The sequence below is a fragment of the Heloderma suspectum genome, chromosome 4 (assembly GCF_057233095.1).
Source record: "Heloderma suspectum isolate Gila_16-S chromosome 4, 16-S_ref, whole genome shotgun sequence".
NCBI classification, from domain to species: domain Eukaryota; kingdom Metazoa; phylum Chordata; class Lepidosauria; order Squamata; family Helodermatidae; genus Heloderma; species Heloderma suspectum.
Genome location: NC_139461.1, coordinates 76,021,914 through 76,045,775, shown reverse-complemented (window position 1 = coordinate 76,045,775; position 23,862 = coordinate 76,021,914). Strand labels below are relative to the sequence as shown.

At 41.8% G+C, this 23,862-nt stretch overlaps 1 protein-coding gene across 1 annotated transcript in view; it reads right to left on the bottom strand.

Annotated features, from left to right (window-relative positions):
* Window positions 1–23,862, bottom strand: part of CDH2 (cadherin 2) — a 174,587-nt gene that overhangs the window by 63,594 nt on the left and 87,131 nt on the right. The gene's annotated exons all lie outside the window — the stretch shown is intronic.

Here is a 23,862-nt window from a genome sequence, read left to right as displayed (position 1 = left end):
GGAGCTCAGAGGAGAAGATTCTCTCCACGCTTGCCTCCAAGTTCAGAGGTGGCTGCCTATCCCAATCGGTTTGCTCCCTTAAACAATAATGTACTTCTACTAGGGATGTCAGAGAATTCCACCACGGATCTCGGTAAGGCCGAAGGCCAGTGCATTCGGCTCCCCGAAATCCGTGGTGGAACGAAGCCCCCCACCCCCCCACTTCACAAAAGGCATGCGAAACGGAGCACTTACCTGCTGCCGTTCGCGCCGACTTGCAAATGTCGCGGCCGCCATTCGCTTCTTCATTATAGCCGTGATAGACTATGTAAATAATTACATAGCCTATCACAGCTAATGCAGGGGCCCCATTTGCGTCCCTGCGGAGGCCATGATAGGCTACGTAAGTATTTATGTAGCCTATCACGGCAAAACACACACACAAAACAGCGGACGCAAATGGCGGCGGCTGCGGCGGCTGCCATTTGCGTTCCCTTCTTTTGGCCGTTTAAGCCTACGTAAATATTTACATAGGCTATTACTGCAAAAAAAAAAGGGGGGGGGAATGCAAATGGCGTAGTGGCTACCATTTGCGTTCCCTTTTTTTCCTCGCCGTAAGAGCCTCCGTAAATATTTACGTAGGCTAAAACGGCAAAAGAAAAAGCGAATGCAAATGGTAGCCACTACGCCATTTGCATTCCCCCCCCTTTTTTTTTGCAGTAATAGCCTATTACTACGCCATTTGCACCCCCCTTTTTTTCTCAGTAATAGCCTACGTAAATATTTACGTAGGCTAAAACGGCAAAAAAAAAGGGAACGGAAATGGCAGCCGCCGTAGCCGCCGCCATTTGCGTACACTGTTTTTTTTTTTGCTTGCTGTGATAGGCTATGTAAATATTTATGTAGCCTATCACGGCAAAATACAGGGACGCAAATGGCGGTGGCTATGGCTGCCGCCATTTGTGTCCCTGCAGGCTGCCCAGCGGCCAGATGTCCAGCTGCGGGCGGCCCCGGCCGGCAGCTCTGTGGAATCTCTGTGGAGCGGAGCCGGCTGGACAGAATTTCGGGGGGAGGGATGGAGCGCCTCCCCCCCACTCTGAATGTCACCCTTCGAAAATGTAAGTGACTTTCGTACATCCCTACCTTCTACTAAAAATGATGATTAAATAGCATCTTCCCCACTAGTGGCTTAGTGGTGAAGACGCTGAACTGCAGACTGGAAGGTCGGCAGGTCAGCAGTTCGAGACCCGAGTGCTGCGTGACGGAGTGAGCTCCCGTCTTCAGTCCCAGCTTCTGCCAACCTAGCAGTTCGAAAGCAAGAAATTGCAAGTAGATAAATAGGTACCGCCTCGGCAGGAAAGGTAACAGCGTTCCGTGCACCTCAGTGTTCAGTCATGCCGGCCACATGACCACGGAAGCGTCTTTGGACAGCACTGCCTCTTCGGCTTAGAAAAGGGGATGAGCACCGCACCCTAGAGTCGGACACGACTGGCTGGGGACACCTTTACCTTTACCTTAAATAATTAAAATGGAGTCCTTCAGAGAAGTGATTTAAATCATGACTTAAATCATAATTAAAATCAATTTGATTTAAATCAAATCAACCCTGTTTTGACCTTATTGCACTAACTATTTAGGCTGCAATTCTACACCTACTTACTTAGGAATAGGTCTCATTGAAACTTACTTCTGAGTAGATCTGTATAGAATAGCACTGCACTGTTAGACTGAAATCCTGTACCCACTTTCCTGGAAGTAAACTCCACTGAATTCAGCGGAACTTACTACTGAGTAGACATGTATAGGATTGCACTGCTAATGTAACTATTTCAAATGTTTATGGTACTGAAAACAATTTGAAATGTTTAGGCAATAATCTGTTCACCTGAGTATATAGTTTTTAATAACTTTACCCCCCCAAAATTGGACTCCAAGAAATATCTCAGTTAGGCAAATCAAAAGCTGTAGCACACGTTCAGTTATTTAGATTAGAATTACCGTATATTCTGATACACTCCTGAAACTTCTTGGACCCAATTTTTTAAATTCAGAATAATTTCTTATGGCAAAACTTTCATATTATCCTAAAGCAATTTTACAAATCATGATATTATAAGTTTGTGTCAGTTTCCCAAGTAGGTACACTATAATAAATATTTAAGAATTGGCATAGTAATTCATTGCATGATTTGAGTTGATATTCAAAACTAAATAAAATAGTACATGAGAATAAATGTATTGCTTTAACTTGTTAGGGCTCCTTGTATTTGTACAGGAGGAGGGAGAAGTTGAAGAATATAGTTTTATTTTTCAAAAGTGCACTTTCAGCTATTCATTTTCTTTTTGTAAGAAGCATAAAATGTGAAATCTTGATATTAAATCATGCCTTGCAGCCAATTTTTTCCAATGACATTTTATAGTGTATGCTATTTTCCCCCTTCCCTGAGCTAATTAAATCAACATAAATGGTCTATTTTAAAAGCTACCTGTAAGGGAAAATACAATCACAAAAATGTTCAATCCTCATATTCACAGTGAAAAGTCATTTACACATCTTTACTAAAACATGCTACCTAGTTCCACCTCCCATAATCCTCTTTGCTTATTGAACAAAGCCATCATAGGCATGCTGGAAAGAAAATAGGGATAAAGTTCTTTCTGTCTGATAGAAATGCCTATTCAGCTTTTCAAAACAGGAAATGTGGCTGTCAGCAAAACAAAGATTTGGTATCTAAAATACAACCCAAATTACATCTGATTCACTGATCCCTTTCAATTCTTGCCCCTACCACTCACTGACACAAAATCTTCCTGAACGCTGACATTTCTTTTGTCTTCATTTTAGCGGAAAAATGTAACAGAAAGGAGTAAGCATCTTAGGGGAAACAATATGCTTGTATTTAGATGAGAGCTTTTCTTTTCAAATGAAGGCACAGTATAAAAATTCCAGTATCTCACATTATTTAGTAAACAAATGGCAAGTATACTCCTGCGGAACTCCACTGGAACATTTTCTAAACCAGCAAAATTGAAAGAAAAGGGAACAATGAATACAATTTCAGTACAAAAGAGCAGCAGTGTGGGCAATAATAATTAAAGGAGTATTATATACAACTGCTATCTATTTATTTTAGTAAAGTTATACCCAAACCTTCCCATCCAAAGATGCCCAAGTCTACTATATTGATATACCAACATTAAAACCATCTAAAGACAGATCACAGAGACTAAAATACCAGGGAAATCAGCCAGGCAAACAAACAAATGCTTGCTGGAATAAATACATATTTAACCAGTGGCACAAAATATCAGAGAGGGTGATGGATCTCCTGGGGCAGAGAATTCCACAACCTTGGTGGAGCCACAGAGACTTTCTCTTATATTTCTATCAACCATGTTTCTAACAAAGGCAGGACCAGCAAGACAACCTCTTTAGCTGACCTTAAAAGGAAAGGCAGGCTCATATACGAGGCACATATGGTCCTTGAGGAATTCTAGTCCAAAACCGCTTAAGGGTAATAACCAGCACCTTGAACTTCGGGGTGGTAAAAGTTTCTTCCATGAACCTCCTTAAGTTAACATATTTTAGAATCCAAACATTGCTTTTTAACTTTGAGACTATTTTCATAATTTAATATCATATAAATTAATATTGATTTGAGTCTTCCAGAACTCACTCTTATGTACCCCAAAGTGTATCACCGATGCGCAAGAGGGAGAGTTCATGAATTAAACATTCTGAAGAAAAAAGCCCTAAAGGGGGGAGGAGGATCAACAACAACCCTCCCCCCCAATAATGCAATAGGATGGAATGCTGAGCGCATGAGACAGGAAAAAAACTGACAACCTGGGGGGAGGGAGGAAGACAATGGAGAAGATGAAATACGAGGAGAGAGACCGATACATATGTCATAGTTTTTAAGTGGAATTGTGCATTACATGCAAAAAACTGTCTATTCCATGATGTGAAACCATTTACCGTAATGATACTTTTTGTTCAGTAACTGGACAAAACTTCCATCCATTTCATAAAAAGGAGACATTTATCCACTGAATGCAAAATTTCAAAATTGCAGCAAGTAGACAGAGGTTAATGAAAAGTCTGTTCACTTAATGCAATTCTTCAACATTTCAGCAAGTAGATAGCGTATTTTGTTGCAGGGCCCTGCATCTGTTACCACCATTCATCAATCTATAGAGATAAAGCATAATTTGACTTCATAAAAAATAATTATTGTCAAAAGTATTGTCTATATATAAAAAATCAAAAGTATTGTCTATATAAAATTGTACATATTGCTGTGTTATAAGAAAAATCCCCAATAAATGTATTAGCTGTAACACGCATACCCCTCCCCGCAAAATGGTATGCCACTATTATTGATAACAGAACTCGGATTGCTACATACAGAGTCCCATTACGAAGAAATCAGCCACCACGTTCATCACTATTGAATTGTCTTTTTTCAGGTACACAGGTGCCAATCTCCAGTACACTCTTCTCAGTTCACAAAAGAACTTCTGGAAACTGTCTCAAAGATCACCATACCTCTTTCTGTAGTGGTTACAGTGTAACCCATGAGAATGGTTCTTCCAAAGCAGTAAAGATCTTGTTAAGCGTTAATTCTTCATTAAATGTAAATTGAAAAACGAAAGATAAACATTTTTAAGAAGGCGGGGTCTGCAAATGTTCTCCCTCCATTGGATCCCTGGCCTATCTCTTCTGGACAGACAAATCTATAACAAGGGCATAACCAGAAAAATTATGGTTTCAAATTCCAAATAGTGTTTTCTTTAAGATTTCTCATGGTCATCTTGCAAAAAATGCAAATTGTGGCAAATCCTCACTTTGGACGTAATATTTGGTCTTGTCACCTGCCTACAAAAATTCTGTTTTGCATCATAAATCCAATTGATAAATTGTTTACAGGGCACAATACAAGCAAAGAGTGCCTTGTTAAAAGAGACCCATATGGAGTTTGCTGGACTGGGACTGCAAGGACGGGAATGGAGTGTTGATCCGTGCACTAGAAATTACACGAATGCCTCCAGGTTAAAGCATGCCTTCATTTCAGGAGCCCTGCTTTCAGAAACCAGTGAGGTCAGTGAGGGTCTATGGAGATTACTTGTGCTTCTTCCATCTAGGTATTGTTGAGCACCCTTCCTAGAACTCATAGAAGGTCTAAAACAGAAGGAATCCTTCTGCTATTCTTGAGAAAAGAAATCTCCTTCCACAGCCAGTGGGAACTTATATCCACGGAAGAACTGCTTATTATCAAAGTAAATGGACCAAGAGATAAAATGTAATCTTGTTGAGTGGCCTGTTAAATCTTATTGGATGTTGCTAGACTAGTGTCTGAGGAGGTAGGGATCACTTCAGGATTTCAGAAAACAAATCAAAACAAGTCCATAGCCAAAAACATCCTGTGTGTTTCATTGATATTCCCCTTCTGGCTAGATATTTGTCCTCCCAAGATATCCGTAATGATAAACTGCCTAATTTCACATAGCTTTCTGGTCATTCATTCATAGAACAGTTGGAGCGATCCTGTATTCACTGATGCACAAGATTTTCGCTTTCCACACAGGGAATCCAGACCGATGTCCTTGATCAACACAATGAATACCAGAAAGATTGATCAAGATCCACATGGCCTCCAGCTTTCAAGGGTCCATGAAATCAAGTATCAGGATCATACCACAGGTTCTGTCCTTGTATGTTAGCATAAAGAATCAACACTTATATCAGGATACTGTATAGGATAGAGTTTTAATTTGGTCACCTATGTAGTTCCCCATGTGAGCTTTCATATGGGATCACTACATCTATGGCTTATAGTAGCATCCAGGATGTTCAGATTGTCTCAGTAGACCTCAAGGCCTAGCAGGCTAGCAGCAACAAACTTGCAGCAAGAGACATACAGGAAAGATTCATCCACAATTTAACTCAGGAACATTTTGAAAGGCTGAACCCATTCCCCAAGAGCCATTGCTTATCCAATATTGTGACAGGCACAGGGTTCCTGCAGCTGCTTTTTATCCTTCTTGTATTACAGTTAGCTGTTCCTACCATCATGCCTTGTGCCAAATCCTGAAAATCAGTGCTGCACATCATGGTAAATGGACTTATGAGTAGTACTGTAGAAGTTCAAATATAATATGTGTGCCAATTGAAATAGGCACCAGACTCAATCCACCATGTCCAGGCTACTTTAGGGGCAGAAAAACACCCATGTCCATTCACAAGGGGAGGGGTCCTAACCCAGAGACCTGTGCTTGTGTACACTTCCTACATCAGCCTTCCCTGGATGGGGGATTATGGGATCTGTAGTCCAATCCATCTGGAGGGTACCAGGTTGGGGAAGGCTAACTGATTTGGAAAAGGAGCACAGTTTAGTCATTTTCTTTACCCTTCCACCAATAATCTATTCAGAGGAAGGAAGACAAAATATCCACCATCTATTAATTAGGATACACCTCAAATCAAATGTACAAAAATATCTTTTTGTTAGCAAGGCTTTTAATTGCATATGCGGAAAAGAAATGTATGGTAACTGTAGCAATATGAGAAAACAGCATGAACAGCCGAGATATATTTCAAGCAGTATGCTGGGAGAGATATAAATAAAAATAATAAATGCTAAGGAGTATTTTATCAATCCATTGGCTAGTGTATAAAACTAGCTGAAGTGTCAGCTCTGTGTTCTAGACAACCTTTTAGGGAATTTTTCATTATATGCTCAATCAAGTATCTACCTTTGCAATCAAATATTGTCCAGTAAATTCATGCCCACGAGTGCAGTAGACTTCACAACGGAAAATCCTCACAAAAGTTCACAGTTTCTAATATGTTAATGTATGACATGTGAAAATAAGGATAAAAGGACAAGCAACCTAGTGCAGTTCTTAAGACACTTGACTGAAGAGGGTAAATTATTCTTTATGCTAAATTGCTGACAGCTATTTAAAATAAAAGGTAAGAGGGATTTCCTATAATGCAAGCATAAAATGATCAACATATTGCACTTTTTAAAAATAGCCTTCATACTGATTTGTAAATATTATTAACTTCTACAGATGTTAGATGAACTCATTGGTTTTTTCCTGAAAAAAGGAGCTAAAATATATTAATTGAACATATATTCAACTAAACAAAGACTGTAATTTTATAATGGCGATCTTGCTCATATAAACCATGAGGACTCACTGCAAACGGATATCTCTGGGCTAATTTTCCCTGTTACAAATTTTACAGGCTGATAGCAGTTGATGTATATTCCAAGTCAGGTGTGCAGAACCTCTTTTAGCCTGAGGGCCCAATTCCTTTTCAGAGAAGCTCTCGGGGGCTTCATTCCGGTGGCAGGTGTGGCCAAAAGCAAAGCGGCAGAGTGAAAATCCCACAACACCAGTATCTGTTAGCTTTAGGCTATAATCCATTTCCCACTTTTCTGGAAGTCTGCCCAACTGAACTCAACAGGACTTCTTTTTGAGTAGACAGCTCTACGATTGTGATGTAAAGCTCTTACTGCCATTAATGAAGCTTTAGAAGTAGCATTTCAACCTTGTGGAATGGGGAAAATCCTGCACAAAAGCCAGGAAATCACTAAACAACAGGTTGGGGGGCATGGTCTTCTGGGGAAGCCCAGAGAGCCAGATTGGGACCTACGGTTTTCCATCCCTGTTCTAAAGGTTGCCTTTATCTCTTTTAAAAATAAAATACCTCTGCTACTACTGGTGATCTTCAGGCCCAAACTACACACGGCATCCATCACATAGTTTGCTCTTAAGTGCACGTGTTTGCATTTACAAATGGCCAGTGTGGAGGGCCCGATCCAGGTCAGGCCCAGGCACTGGGTACAGGATGTTCTGATCTGGATCAGACACCCCATGCCTGGAGTTCGTATTGGAAAATGATCTCCCATTGAAGTAAACGGGAGCTTCCCTGCAATGCAAATTGCAGGGTCCCAATCTGGACACACACACACTCACATCTTTTTGTTTCAATTTGGGTATGCCTCTTTGTATATTCTGATCCACAAGTGCACTTGAGTGTGCATGCGTGCGCACGAACATGTGTGTGTGTGTGCACACACACACACAATAGGAGTTTGAGTATAAGAAGAGGCATGCCCAAATTACAGCAAAAAGGTGTTATGGCAATCAAAGCACTGAACAGAACCAATTCCTTGTTGAAATGCAGATGAGTACAACAGCTAAATAGCAGAAATACATATGGTAATGCAAGAGGGAAGATAGATGTCTGGATGTGAAGTACAGATAAATGAGAAAAGATGCAAATGTTATAACATTCAGCTAAGGAGTCTCTTATCTTACAATGTCAGCACGAGTTTAGACATATTTTAAGACACAGTGCCAAAACAATGCTGTGCAAATTTATGCCATGTATTGCAGGTAGCACCCTACTTAGAAAACAGTAATCTGCAGTCCTGGCTGAATCACTTTAGTTCAACCATCAAAACTTAGTATAGCGCTGAAGAAGAAAAAGGAAATGAGCAGACACTTTGATACATAGGTATACTTGTTTCCTGTGATAAATCAAGCACGTTTTTGCCTGGACTTTCCAGCGGCCCTCCCAAAATGAAAAATACAAAATCCTGCACTTGATATTCAACCTGTGCTAGATTGAGATAGCGGGTGAAAATGGCAAGAGGCTTGATTGATTATAGGAGTACTAAAATACTTTTAGAAAAGGCTTAAGGGCTAGAGTAGAATATTACCTTTGAGGAATCTATTGCAGAGAGAACAAACTACATGAATTTGGAAATCACTGAATATAATACATATGCCTCAATGAGAACCTTGAATATGACGTGGCTTGTAATAGATTTCATTAATCCAGAGTTAACTTTACACTAGCTACTGTTGAACATTCTCAGTCACAAACCATGGCATATGCTCCATGCCTCACGATATAAAAAAAAAGTTTCTCTTTACATACGTGGCACATACTAGGCTAAATGCTGCCTCTTGAAAATTAGGCTAAGGGGAGCTTCACATTCTATCTCTGTAGCTTTTGGAAATTATTCATGTTAGATTTTTCTTATCCAATGCATGGAGTGTTGTCCAAATTCTAACAAGATGCATTTTCTATGCATATAGAACATGAACACTTTTGGCTAGATAGAATAAACTCAGTCACTAAAACAATATGCAGAATTGCAGTTTAGAACAAAACTGCAAAGCGTGAAATGACAACCTGCTATCAGCCACTGAGAGCCTGAAATTCAGCACTGGCAGCTGAAACAACTGAACTCTCCCACCACCATTTCAGCAAATTGATGATACCATCTGCATGGCAGTCAGAATACAAGTCTTGCCAATCTACTTACTAAAAACCAAGGCTATGTTTAAATGATGAGATGTGACTTCACTTAATTTCATTCCTTCAAAGTTACGCTGCATTCCGATTGTGTGTTTTCAGATCTACATTTAGCAGATAATGAATATATAAAAACTAACACTGATATTTCAGGTGGAAAATAAGGCTCCACTCTTGGTGTTCAATAACCTTGACTTGGTGGTGTGAGGACAATCCCAAAGAGTGTGAACTAATTAAAGGCAAGTGAGAAACATCCAGATCACATGAGCTATATTATCAAGGTGTTTCTGCTTTTTATTTATTTTTTCTTTGCTTTTAAATTAGCTGGTTAGCCAAGAACAATGTCTCACATATTGATGGAGAAATCTGAATCATCTTAGTTGATATGCAAGATCAGTGTGTAACTATCTCATCATGGGCAGCTTCATACAATGAGTATGTTACCAAGGTTTCAAATCAGTGGGGCACAATCTGTATATTTTGAAAGGGTGAAAAAAAGAATATGACCATTATGGTGTACTACTTAGTAGAAATCCACGATGTAGGAAAACTCCTAAGAAGCACTGGCATCACGAGCTAAGTGAGTTCAATAAACCTGATATTTGAGCTTTGCCAAACATGGCAGCCTTCCCACAAGGCATTTTGATCTGGATAATTCCAAAAAAGGAAAAATATGGTTGTTTAAATCCAACCCGAGATAATTCAGCAAAGCTTTTCAGGAAACATTTGAAGTATGTGACTACTTCACACAGAGAAGACAGATATAACATTTTTAGAATGGTAGACACAGTTTGGCTCTGCCCCTCCCCTGCCCCCCAGTAACAATTTAGCACCCACGAAATCATCAACCCAGATCAACCATTCCTGGAACAGTTTTGAATAATTAATGTGTGCATTTTTGTTTTGGAAGTGTGTACATATGTAAATAATATGGGCTTCTGGAGGGGTGGGGGTGGAGGCAAGCTACTGACTAATGCGGCAAAGGGGTGGGGTGGGGGATGACTGGAGGCCTGATCTTCCTGCTATATAGGATTTGTAATGCAGCTGTGATGCCGGCTATGAGCCAGGCTCACACACCATGTGTGAAAAACCCATTATAAAAAACCTGCTCTTTAAACACTACATCAGTCTTCATCCAGTATCTGCACCCAAATGCTGAGTATTTTGTCTATTTAAACTCCTTTAAATTAAAGAGGATTTAATCGCATATTCACATGCTATCCCAGCAGGCAAGGGCTTAGAATGGTGAAAGGTAATACCTGAATATAAGAATGCATCACATACAATCTCATAAGCATATGGTATGAAAGGCACAAGCAAAGCTACAGCCTGAAAAAGCCATAGGAATCAATTATGGAAATGTAAAAGCAAAGGGCAGCAAAGGATTAAAACATGATTTACCTAAAGTACAGAGTTGGTCTAAAATTAGTCATGTCTGAAGTTTGGCAGTTGAAAATAAAATGGCTAGTTCACCAACACTGAAATAGTCCCTTCTACCCACACCCTGAAAACATTGTGGTGTGACTGACTAATATTCATTCATAGGCATTTTGATAAAATTACATATGTGAGGTTTCCTTAAGATGCATTTACCACTGCTTAATTGAGAAATGTAATAGGAAGGTTCTTGAGCATGTAAGCACGTGCATAAACAAAATGTGCATGATATGGCATGCATAAAAATGACTGAAGTGCGAGAGAAACACACAACATGCTTAGCAAAAAGCAGCCAAGAGAGTTCTTCAGTTTGACATACTTGGCTGTTACACATCCACCTTCTCTCTGTCAAGCCCCCATTGCAAACGACATCACTGTGGGCAGTGCTTGCTGAAGAAGATAGGCAGAACTGGACACACCAATTTACAGGTGAGATGTAGCAGGATGAAGGACAGCCAACACTATCCAGAGGCGAAGAAGGGCGAAACTTTAATAAAATCATCCAACTTCTAAAACAGTTTGACTAGCGGGCAGGGACCCAAGGGTGATAGTATTAATACATCTGCTAGTAGGAGGCTGCATTAAGAGTAGCATCAGGCGGAAGCAGTGGGTCTTACTCTTAAGCCACTCAATCATCCACTCTCGTCATTCAGGCACACAAAGTATTTGAGCCCCCTGCCTGATATAAGAGCACCAGTCACAACAATCAAATGCACCTTGAACTGCCATAATCCTCCAAGGACTGATATGGAGAAGGGTCAGCAGCACAGCTCCGTAACTCAGCACTCTCCTAATAACTGGGAACCTCAGGAAAAATTATCCTAAGGATGGAATTCTCATATATCGCCACACTTTATTATCCATCCCAAGAGCTCTCTTTCTTCCCATCCCAGAAGACAGGCATAATAACAAGGCCTCTACCAGAGGGCAGAAGCAACCATTGTAGGAACACCACCCATATTATGTAGTGCAACAATATTGTTATGGCAGGGCAATAAAAAAGGGAATGGAACCAAATCCAACAACTCTCTTGGCTAAAGTTGTCTACTAAAGTTGCAATTTTAATCCACACCTAATCATTTTTGAAAAGCTGTAATATCATCATCATATTACAATATTCTTAAAGTTATAAACAACAATTGTCCAATAAATTATACAAAAGAATGAAATACTATTCCTATCACTGCCACTTTCCATTTTCATGAAAATGAGACATCTGATGTCCAACACCTTCCTTACCACTAGCACAGATGATTACAGTAATTACACTGGCTGCAGAGAACTCTTCTTTAAAAAAGTCTGCTACCTCAAATGTTATGCGTATACTTCCTAAATTCTTGAATATACAATCAAAATACACATTTATTGTTGACCATGAAAGTATCAGTAAGAGCAAATCAAGTGGAAAGTGAAAATGACATAAACATAGTTCAACCTGCAGGGCCCAGCTGCACCCAATTACTACCTCAGGCAGCAAGATAACAGGAACAGCCAACTTTTCAGTCCTTGTTTTCCATGTTTAAATAGGAATTTAAAAAATCCATGTTTAGTCCTTGTTTTCCATGTTTAGCAAGTTGAGATTAAAAATTTCTATGTTTAATCTCAATATGCTAAGAGCCGTAACATTTCTAGATACATTTCTATTTGGGCAGTAGAAGGAAAAATGAAACCTAGAGAACTGCATCTACGTTGAGACCACTGCATTTTTAATTTACCACTGATACAATATCAAGCCATATAATGGGAAATATTGGCCAAACCCCTCACATCGACATAACAGGTCATGGATTTCCCAGATTCTCCACCCCGCCCCGCCCCCACGAATTGCAGTTTAGCTTACCTGTAGCAGAAAACACAACAATGTGTAGAGTTAGGGCTTCTCCACACGGGGCTTTTATCCCACTACAGGGATTGGTTACTCAAGGAAGTTTACAGGTCCTTTATCTGACATCGTCAACCTCCAGGGCATCTCCTGCGCTAAATGACCTTTATCCCATTTTTTAAAAGATGGGCTGTGCATGGACCCCCCGATCCGACTTGGAGGCAACTTCAGGGCTTCCAGGGCAGGCCCAATTCAGCAGGGCCCTGATGCACCTTGGCCTATGAAGCTGAATTCAGACATCCAAATCCCACTTCGCCCCCCCAACACGCCACCCAGCCCCCAGCTCCTTACCTGAGCCCTTAGGCTTGTTCGGGGGGGGCACTGCTGGGGGAGCTGCTGCCAGCACTGCCAGGGGAGCAGCCACTGTTGCTGGGGGAGCCACTACCGCTGCCAGTTCCTAGGCCAGCAGCTGTCTTGCTGTTCCAGGGGATGGGGGGGAGCCATTTTTAAAAGTGACGACTCCCTGTATTTCCGGAAATACAGGGAGTTGCCCTTTCAAAAAATGGCTGCCCCCTCCGCCGGGACAAGATGGCTGCCGGCGCATGTCCATAGGACCCAGGTAAGGGGCTGGGTGGCAGCAGTAGTGGTGGCAGTGTGGTGGATGGGCTTCTGGATTGTGCTGAAGTGCACCAAAGTGCTTCAGAGCGACCCAATTCACTTTGGGCCGCTTTGTGCCCATCCACCTCACCTTGGAGCTCAGGCTTCGCGCCGAAGTGGTGCACACAGCCCTGAATTGGAGATAACGAACTATCAAATTTATTTATTTATTTATTAAATTTATTAATCGCCCATCTGACTTGTCACCCAGCCACTCTGGGCGATGTACAACCCACCATAAAACAATTTAAAACAATAAAATGTTACCATATTTTTTTTTTTTAAATACCCTAACCCACCCCAAATGCCTGCCTGAACAACCACGTTTTTAATGCACGACGGAAGCTCATTAAAGAGGGGGCATGACGGAGTTCCCTAGGGAGGGAGTTCCACAGAGTGGGGGCCACCACAGAGAAGGCCCTCTCCCTCGTCCCCACCAGTCTAGCTGTCTTGGCTGATGGGACAGAGAGAAGGCCATCTGAGGCTGATCTTGTTAAGCGGCCTGTCTGGTGTTGCTGGAGGCGCTCCTTAAGATAGGCTGGGCCGGAACCATATAGGGTTAAATTACAGCATGTTGAGTTCCTTCATGAAAAGAGGAAATCCACAATAAGAGGAGTTAGACCACAGCACCATCTAGTGGCTGTATAATGAAACACATAGGACATGCAGATAAGGGGTGATGGTGGGGGGAAGGGAAGGACATATAAAGGGTGATCATGATCCTGTATTTAATACATCATAATCCTGTATTTAATACATCATAATCCTGTATTTAAAATGGAAGCAGAAAGCCCCAGTAAAGTTGTGGGATTTTAGGTTGGTGTAGAAATATTCTTATACAATCCCCACTGCCTAAATATTTATAAGGCAAGTCAGAAGTAAGTTAGAAATGTATGAAAAATGTTTTAAAATCAGAATGCTCTTAAATGGAGTGAAGCTATTAAACACTGATACCAGAACAACAGTACTGGTTTTCTTATTGTCATTTTAAATATTTTTGATGCACAGTTATTTATTGTCAAAATGAAACAACGCAACAGAACTAAAGACAAGGAGAAAATTTCAGTACTGGCCTTGAGGTATTATTTAATGTTTTACTCATATCTCTGCAAGAAAGCTATTTTTACCAACACTATTTTTACCAAATTATCATTTGTAAAGAGGCAAAAATCAAACCACTGACATCTTTGAAGGCTGGGAAGGTGACAGATAAATACAGATGTCTATTTAACAGGAAAAGGGGCAGGGGAATACTCAACTATTCAAAATGAAAATGTTTCTTTAATCTCAACCAGAAACAGTGCATTCAAAGTCATAAACTGTTAAAGCCTATTACATTCATGCCACAACATTTCTGTGCAGAAAAGAAGACTAAGTTGTGTCTGTGTCAATGACAGAAAATGAAAACGAATGATAGTCTCAAGGTCTATGCATGCATGACACACCCGGTAAGTTACTAGAAACAGAGGGCACAAATGAAACAAGTGATTTATTGTGCAATTGAACAGCTAATGCAGGGCAGCCACGTTATTAGTGTAAAATTATGCAAAGGCTGATAGAAATGCTTAATCGAAACAGAATCAACTAACTATAGCCTGTTAATACATGCAAGAGGAGCAGATTGTACTCCATGGATATCAAGCTTTTCTAGGTAATCTATCAAACCCCTATAAACCTCTAAAACAATGTCTTTGTAAAATCAGACTTCCTAACCAAAACACCTATTCTTTTATTACAAAAAGGTGATTCCTGTTTCAGACTCTTGATTGTGAAAAACTGGGTATTTATTTATTTATTTAACTTACATCCTGCTTTTTTCCCTCTTGCAAAGAACCCAAGGCGGCTTACATGATCCTCCTCCTCTCCCTTTTATCTTGGGATGGACGGAATTGCCTCTGCCCACCTTGCACGCTGTTCCCCTGCTGGCTGCTTGATCTTGTTTGTGTGAGGGTCTGAGCCTCCTGACGGTCCATGGGCACTCAGTGAGCTGCCATTTTGCAAAAAAATGGCAACTTGGGGTTTTCTGTAAAAACAGTGTTCCGTAAATGGCAGCCATAAAGGAACTAGTTACAGGCATAAATGGGCCCCCATTTGCAAAACATTGCTTTTATGGAAAACCCCAAGCTGCCATTTTTTGCACAATGAGGGGTTGCAGCTGCTGGGCACTCGCAGACCACGCAGTGCCTTGGCGAGTGGGGTCTGATGAGTCCGGTGGCTCAGCAAGCGAGTTCCAGGAGACCGAGCGGGGGGACAGTCCACCGAACTTCACCCCCCCCTCGAACTCCTGCAACATCCCTACTTTTATCCTCACAACAACCCTGTGAGGTAGGTAAGGCTGAGAGTCAGTCACTGGTCCAAAGTCACCCAATGAACTTCATGGCTAAGTGAGAACTCAGAATCCAGATCTCCTAAGTCCCAGTCCAACGCTCTAACCACCACACTGGCTCTCTATGCCCTCAATGCTCATAAACCTCTGAACTCGGAGACTTACGAGTATCCAGTGCAGAGCAGGAGGCGTGGCGGATGCCATGCTTCCTGCTCTGCATTTCAGCTAGATGGACTTCTTTGGCCGTCTAGCTGAGGCATCTCGGAAAGTGAGGGAAGGAGGATGGAGAACCCACCTCATCCAGGTCTTCGGGTGCCCGCCCAGCTCCTCCCCTCACTTGCTGGTCCTTGGACAGCGCTCAAGCCCCTCCCGCGCTTCGCAAGCAGCCTGAACTCACCTCAGCGGCCTTGGCGAACTCTGCCGTTGCCATTTTAAAAAAAATAAAATGGCGACTGCAAAAATGTGCATTTTGCGCATGTGCAAATATGTGCATTTTTGCGAATGTGCATATTTACGTTTGCACAAAAATGCACATTTTCGCATATACAAATACAGTACTGGCTTTCCAGGGTCTCAGACAGAGGTCTTTACCATCACCTGCTACCTGGTCCTTTCTAACTTAAGTAGCAGGGACCAACCCTGAGCTCTCTGCATGCAAAGTATGTACTCTGCCCCTGAGCCACAGTCCCTCCCTGATCACTTTTGGTTTCTATATATAAATTCCAACAAACAAAGTTGTGAAATGCAATTGTGATGGCAAAGTTGCTGCAGGTACAGATGTAACTTTGTAGAATGAAGTCACTACCCATGATCAAGGACCTCAAGGCGCACTATAGCAAACACTCAGAATTCTTATGCCCATTTCTTTACACTGGGAAGGGGATAGTGCAGATGGAGTGGGAGCCATGCATGTGTTCACCAGAGCTCCTTTACCTGGAAGGAGTTGCTGTATTAAGGTGAATGTATCTGCAATGGAGAGGCAAGAGCATGGTAATGTCAGACTATCTGCAACTGTATATTCCTGGCCCAAATGAAATTGAGTAGCACAAGTGAACTGGTCTCAGTAAAATTTTGCCGGATGGAACTACTATGGAACTATTGCTTCCCAGAGATGCCTACCTGGCACCTACACTGTGCTCTTTTTGGCACCAGGTGAAGATCTTTTTATTTTCCCAGGCATTTTAGCTTATTAGTTTTAAATCTGGGATTGTATTTTAAATCTTTGTACTGCGGCTAGGTTCTATTTGGTTATTATTTTTATAGTGTAGTTTTAAACTTCCAAGTTTTTATATTGTATTTTATCATCTTCTATTATATGGTTTTAATTGTTGTGAATTGCTCAGAGAACTTCGGCTATTAGGCAGTATAGAAACGTAATTAATTAATTTATATGTATGTATGCATGTATGTATGTAGAAGGCACAAATGTCTCCCCTAACCATTTCTACCATTGGTTGACTTTTGAGCAATCTTCTTGCTCATATATTCAGACTGCACATACAACATAGTCCCTGAAATGTCATGTACTAGAGTTTCTGTTATCACAATTGTTCCTACAGCCGCTGCTAGCTGTACAGCCTAACTGGCAAAAACATTTTAAGACCTTATAGAAATATGCAGTCAAGCCTTATAAAAAGCAATATCTGACTAGAGATATTCATAGTCATGCTTCCTCCCACAAATATGATGGATTATCTTATCCATTGTCGAGAGCCCTAAAGCTTCATTAGCACATTCTAATAAAAAAAGCTTTTCAAAAGCACACATTTCTTTCATCTACATGCAAAACTGAAAGTCAGCAGGAGTCCTGATACTTCAAGGAAGCAGAGTGACATTTTCAGATATTAATGATTGGTACCATGGTGCAGATAAATTAAATGAGTGCAAACAGATTTCAGAGAAATACTTCACCATGGGGCAAAGTGTGATTTTAGTACGTATAAAATATTGTCTTTTTCAGACTGTTGGTATTGGCAATGCTGGCCACAGAATTACAGTATATTGCTTCTTAATGTTTAAACATCAGCTTGTTGTATTAGTTCGACCTCTCTTAAAATTGTCTGCAATATTTATATTCATGTGTATCCATGAGAAAAAAGTCCTGAAGAAAGCAGGATTAACAGGAAGGCCTCCTTCCACTGGCAGGTGGAATTAGGATCTAGCGGAGGCTCCCTGTGCTAGAGCCTTCATGATGCATCCCCCAGTGTTACATCACACACTGTTCTGGAGGTTCCCTCAACCCTCTAGAGCAGATTTTCAGGGGCAAAGAGGGCTGCGGGGGCAGGGGGATAGAGAAAATCACCTCCTCCATTTCCACCTGCAGTATCATTCTGTTTGCAGTTCTGCTCTGCCAAATCCAACCCACAGTGCCTGCAACGCACAGAAGCTCCAATCATCTGTTTCAGAACATGCCATTCGAGGATACATGATGCACATGATTTTACACTTAAGGAAAATTAATTACAGGTAATAGTCCCAAAGTAACATAGAGGGCATTCAGAATAGTCACACAGTAGTATGTTGGTTCTAAAGCTAAGTCTGATGTCTGTATTTCTACGACATTTAAATTAACCTGGTGGGTTAGAACTCACATGTGGGCCATGCCTGTACCTAAGGTGGATTGAAGGAATGGTATGACTACTATCACTTTTTTGCTTGGGTAATTTTTTTAAAGAGAAAGAAAGCCAATGACAAAGTGTGGCCAAACACAAAGAAGGAAGGCTCATATAACTTTAATATTTGTAGGGATGTCAGAGAATTTCGCCACGAATCTTGGGGAAAGCTTCTCCCCCTCCCCACCCCCCCGGGATGGGACTTACCTTGGGCGAATCTTCCTGGTGGCGGCGGCAGCTCTGGCGGCGGTGGCGGCTGGTCTTCCGACCGGCTGCCGCCACTGCCATTTCCAGTAAAAAAAAACAAAAACGTGATAGGCTACGTAAAGATTTACGTAGCCTATCTAGGGGTGCACGAAAGTCACTTACCTGGTCTCGCAGCTTGCTTCGCGGTGGGGGGGAGGCGCTTCGCTGCTCCCCCCGAAGTTCAGGCAAGGGGGGGAGGCTTCCCTCCTCGCCCGGCCGAAATTCAGGCCGGGGGGGGAGGCTTCCCACCTCGCCCGGCCGAAATTCAGGCCGGGGAGAAGCGCCCCGTCTCCACGGCCGCGAACTTCAAAAGAAAAAAGAAAAACACCCCTGTGATAGGCTACGTAACGATTAACGTAGCCTATCACGGCTAGATCTGCAAAGTCAGCCGTGATAGGCTACGTTAATCGTCACGTAGCCTATCAAGGGTGACTTTGGAAAAAAAAAAAAAAGTGCGTACGCAAATGGCGGCCCCCATAGGGAGCTGCCATTCGCGTTCCTTATTTGGTCCCTGTAGTCTACGTAAAGGTTTACGTAGACTACGGAGAAAATAAGGGCAACGCTATTTCGGGGAGAAATTCTCCCCCATCCCTAAGCCTATCATGGCTAGATTTTAAAAAAATACCGTGATAGGCTACGTAAATCTTTACATAGCCTATCATGGCTGAGTAAAACAAAAAACCGCGCATACGCAAATGGCGGTGCCCATGGGCGCCGCCATTTGTGTTCCTTATTTTGGCACATCTAATCTACGTAAACATTTACGTAGACTACGGCGAAAATAAGGGGAACACAAATAGTGTAGCGTCTACGCTATTTGCGTTCCCCTTATTTTCGCCGTAGTCTACATAAATGTTTACGTAGACTAGACGTGCCAAAATAAGGAATGCAAATGGCGGCGCCCATGGGCGCCGCCATTTGCGTACGCGCGGTTGTTGTTTTTTTAACTCAGCCGTGACAGGCTACGTAAACATTTACGTAGCCTATCACGGCTGACTGCAGGGACGCAAACGGTGGTGGCTACAGCCGCCGCCATTTGCGCACCTGGCCAGCCAGGATTCGGGGGGGGAAGGACAGAGCGCCTCCCCCCCCGGCCAGAATTTCAGGGGGGGGAGGGACGGAGCGCCTCCCCCCCACCGCGAATCAATTTCGTAAGAAGGTAAGTGACTTTCGTACATCCCTAGTTTTTATATCTGCTATATCTCTTTTTTCCTCCAGTGTCCTATTACAGGTATATACCAGGGAAGCGTCAGGGTAAATAGCTGACCTTGGGATGTAGATATGGTGATGCACCACTTCTAGACAGATCTTGAAAAGATCAGCAAGAATTATGCTATTCCACAGTTATGTACTCCTTGGCAGAACACACAATAATGAAATATGCAGAGCAGCCTTGAAGTTAGCCACTTGCTAAGCTAATGAAAGTACCTTCTGTCCCACTAGCTTTCCAGCCCAAGATGCTTGGTGAAACATATGATTCATGCAAGTGGGCAGGTAGGTAAAATGGGGGGAGGCAGTTTGTTTGCAATTTTTAAACAAAAACATTCTGTAAGGGTGAAAAATGAAAAGAAAAACAGAAACCAAGCAAAGGAGGGCATTCGAACACCATCAACTTCACTTACACTTGACAAATATCATATGATAGCAGAATTTAGCAGAGAACAACACATATTTCGTTTGACTGTAAAATGAAATATTATTAACTTGACCCATCTCTAGCCTAGGCTGTTTTTGAATAATATTATATAGGATACAGAGAAAATCTTAAACCATCTTAAAGAGCTAAAATAAAATTTAAAGGACCTATCAAAACTGATTACTTTTTAATTGTGTATGTCCAACTGAGCTGAATGCACGTTCCACCAGTCAAAGTCACATCATGCATGATTTGAGTTGTAAAAATGTAAAAGACTATGGATTGGATCTATACTTAGTCAGAATGATAGACCTGCTGAAATCAATGGGACTTTTATGCTTAAATTCCATTGATTTCAATGCATCTACTCTAAGTCCAACCCTGTCTTTTTCTCCCAGTGGCCTATTGCAATCTATAACAAGGGAGGGCAACTTCTGGCCCATGCTGGGGCCTAATCTGGCCTATGGAGGGTTCAGCACCCTCTGTGGTCCTGTCCCCTGCTTTCCGCAAATCTCTTCCCCCCCTCAAGCCTCAGCCCTGGGTAGAGGAATCTGCATACTATTTCTTAGCTGGCACCTGAGAGCCCGAGCCAAGTTGTTTTCTGTGCAGAGGTAGGGAACTCTATGCCTCTCTGCCTGGGAGAAAAAAGTGGGTGATGTGGCAATGATGACATCATGGGATGGGCTTTGGGGGAGGGCGCTGGCCCTTTGATGTCATCTGGGCTGCTGGGCTTGGTTTGGGGGGCAATCTGGCCACCAGACCAAAAGAGGTTCCCCACCCACCCGATCTACAAGATCAACTGGGACAATTCTCTGAACTATCTGGGTCTCCCTTGCTATCATGGAATTCCTTTCACCTGAAGACTTGACAAAACCCGAGTTTTTAGGCCTTACTGAATACAAACCTATATCATCTTAGCCAGACCTCTCTGTAACTCCATTTCTCAGGTACCCCCTCTTTTTCTCTCTATAATTTCTGGCCCACAAACAGATGTGGGCCATATGCTGTGCAGGCCTATTTCAATGACTCAGTTTAAGCTGGTGTTTAGTGGCTTCATATTATATCTTTTTTATTATTTAAAACATTTATATCGCATCTTTCTTTTTTAAAGCTTGGCTAACACAAGAGGCTAAAACAGATAAAAGTTTTTTTAAAATTCTAGAAACAGAATAAAAAAAGACAATTACAGATTTCATTTGATTAAGTCTTTACTCTAAAATACTTGTACAGTGCAATCCTATATGTGTCTACTCAGAAGTAAGCCACAGTGAACTCAATGGGGCTTACTCTCATGTAAGGGTTTATAAGATTGCAGTCTTAGAGAGCACTCCTATACCCATTAATCTGGACACAGTGGGATACTCCTGAGTAAACATGCTTAGGACTGGAAGCTTGGTAAGCTCTGCAGGTGTAGGAATACCACTGGTGGTAAGGGCCAAGTCAGGGTATTGTGAGGGGCAGCATTGGATCAGGCCCCTTACCTACACCAGCCTGAAGCTGCCATAATAAATCTCCCTCTCACTGGTTTCAATGGGAGAGAATTTTTTTCAAAAATATACCGATTTAAAAATAGCACACACACAAAAACCCAACACCCACCTTGGTTGTAGTATGGTGAAAGGGCTTGGGAAGTAATTTAGGATTGCTCCGCCCATCATCCTAACCATTTGGGATAAGGAGAGAGATTCAAATTTAAATAAATAAGGCAACAATCATCTGCACAGTAATATAGTAATACATCCCACTGAACTTGAAAGGATTTACTCCTACGTTAACATTCATACGATTGCACGGTAAGAAAATTATGTGCAATTTTGAAAATGAATTAACCTCTACTAAGAAACAAAAAAACAAAAGAAACACCTTTACACTTAAAAAAAAAATCCGAGAAGTCCAATATTTTTCAAGAAAATGCATATACTGCAAAACTCAAAATGTAGCACTATCCAGCAGTATAAACAAAATTCCTTGGAAGCAGAAGACCTGGTAACTATACTATGAATAAGCAGCTTCTTTTTCTGCATCATTTTTGTATATAAGCTAGATTGTTTGGAAAAAGTCAGCAAAGGCTCTAATGCAGAGCTTTCCAAACTGTGTGTCGCGACACATTAGTGTGTCAGCGGCAGTGTGTAGGTGTGTCGCGCGAAATGCAGAAAATTGTGCGGAAGGGCACCGCGGAGCTCCCTTACTCGCGTTTGCTTCCCTTGGCTCCTCCCAACTTCCTAAAGCAACTTCCTAAACTGCAACTGCTTTAGGAACGTCCTAAAGCAGCTAATGTTAAAGCAGCTAAGGCTTAGCTGCTTTAACATTAGCTGCTTTAGGATCATGTGGCATCTTGACGGAGGAGCACATGATTGGCAGTGTTGGAGCAGTACAGCGAGGCAGAGGCGCGGGGCGAAGAGAGGGGAGGCGCTGCCTTGGGAGCAGAGCTTGGCTGATGCCGGCGCGGAGAAGTGGCAGCGTCCACCAGCCCTGCGAGATTTCGAGTGCGCCCTTCATGGACTTCTGCACCGCGCTGCTGCACGGCCAGGCCACAGTAGCGCGCGGGTGGAAACGCCGCCTGGGACTGCACCAAGTGGGCTGTCCACCATCTTGGTCAGTCGGAACGGAGCTCAGTGGAGGCCAGAAGCCTCAGAATCAGCGTGCTCCCAAGCACCCGGGTGAGGGCAGCTGCAGGCTGTCACCCAGTCAACCCACCTGCTGATGGCTGAAGGGAGGCCACCCTCCCAAACCCAATGTGGCAAACAGCAAGCCACCCACCACATGGCACTTATAATTTGATTTCTGCCATTTATTTTTATTTTCACTCTGCTGTAATTGTGGATTAACCACCCACCGGCAGTGTACCACCGGAGAGTGCTGGAACTGGACTCTGGACATAGGCACTGCAAATATTTACAGCAATATAGCCTTGTAGTGAGACATATATTTTCACCATTTTTCTTGGACTTTTGCTTCTCTAATTCATGTGTTTTTGCAGCTAGGCTCCTACCTGGGCCTATGTGTCCTAATATGTATTGTAAATACTTTAGTTAATTTTGTTTATTTTTCACATTTTCTTGCACATATTTACATACTGTTACTCATAAATGACAACAATGTATGTTATTATCTTACAAATCATATATTTTAAAAAATATAAATGAAAGGTTTTCATGAGATATATTCTATCCCCATACATTTCATTATTACAATTTATGCATGTGTCCGTATCTCTTATAATGGGTTAGTTTAACCTCTGGTTTGCTAGTAAAACTGAATTACCGTGTCACGAAATGATGCATGTCTAAAAAGTGTATCACCAACATGAAAAGTTTGGAAAGCTCTGCTCTAATGTATCTGCTATTTTAAAAAAAATATCTGGACAAATGTTGATTACTGGTTACTGCATAAGCAGACATCAAGAATCTGAAGGAAAAGTCTAGAGAGTTTGAAATTAGAAAGCCTTTCAGATGCTGTTGTCTAGGAGACACCAAAATCTACTGTTATTGGTGACAAAAGAAAAACAAAAAGGCCGAGTGCAACTGCTAAGGCTTTCAGCCCGCTTTCTTTCATGTTCAGTTTGTTGAGAAGGGGGATGGTTCTGTGACAAATACTACTTAGATGAATAGCTGATTAAAGCAGAATTTAGCATTCATTTTACAAGTTAGTTAAAGAGGATTCATGGTACCATCACATCCTGGGAGAACATCATAGACATGGATCTATGAAAAGAAAGCCAAGCTGGCTGATTTGGAGAGTTAGACTTCACCCACATGGACTTATAGCCACAAAAACGGAACAATGCAAATTAAATGCTGTCGGCAT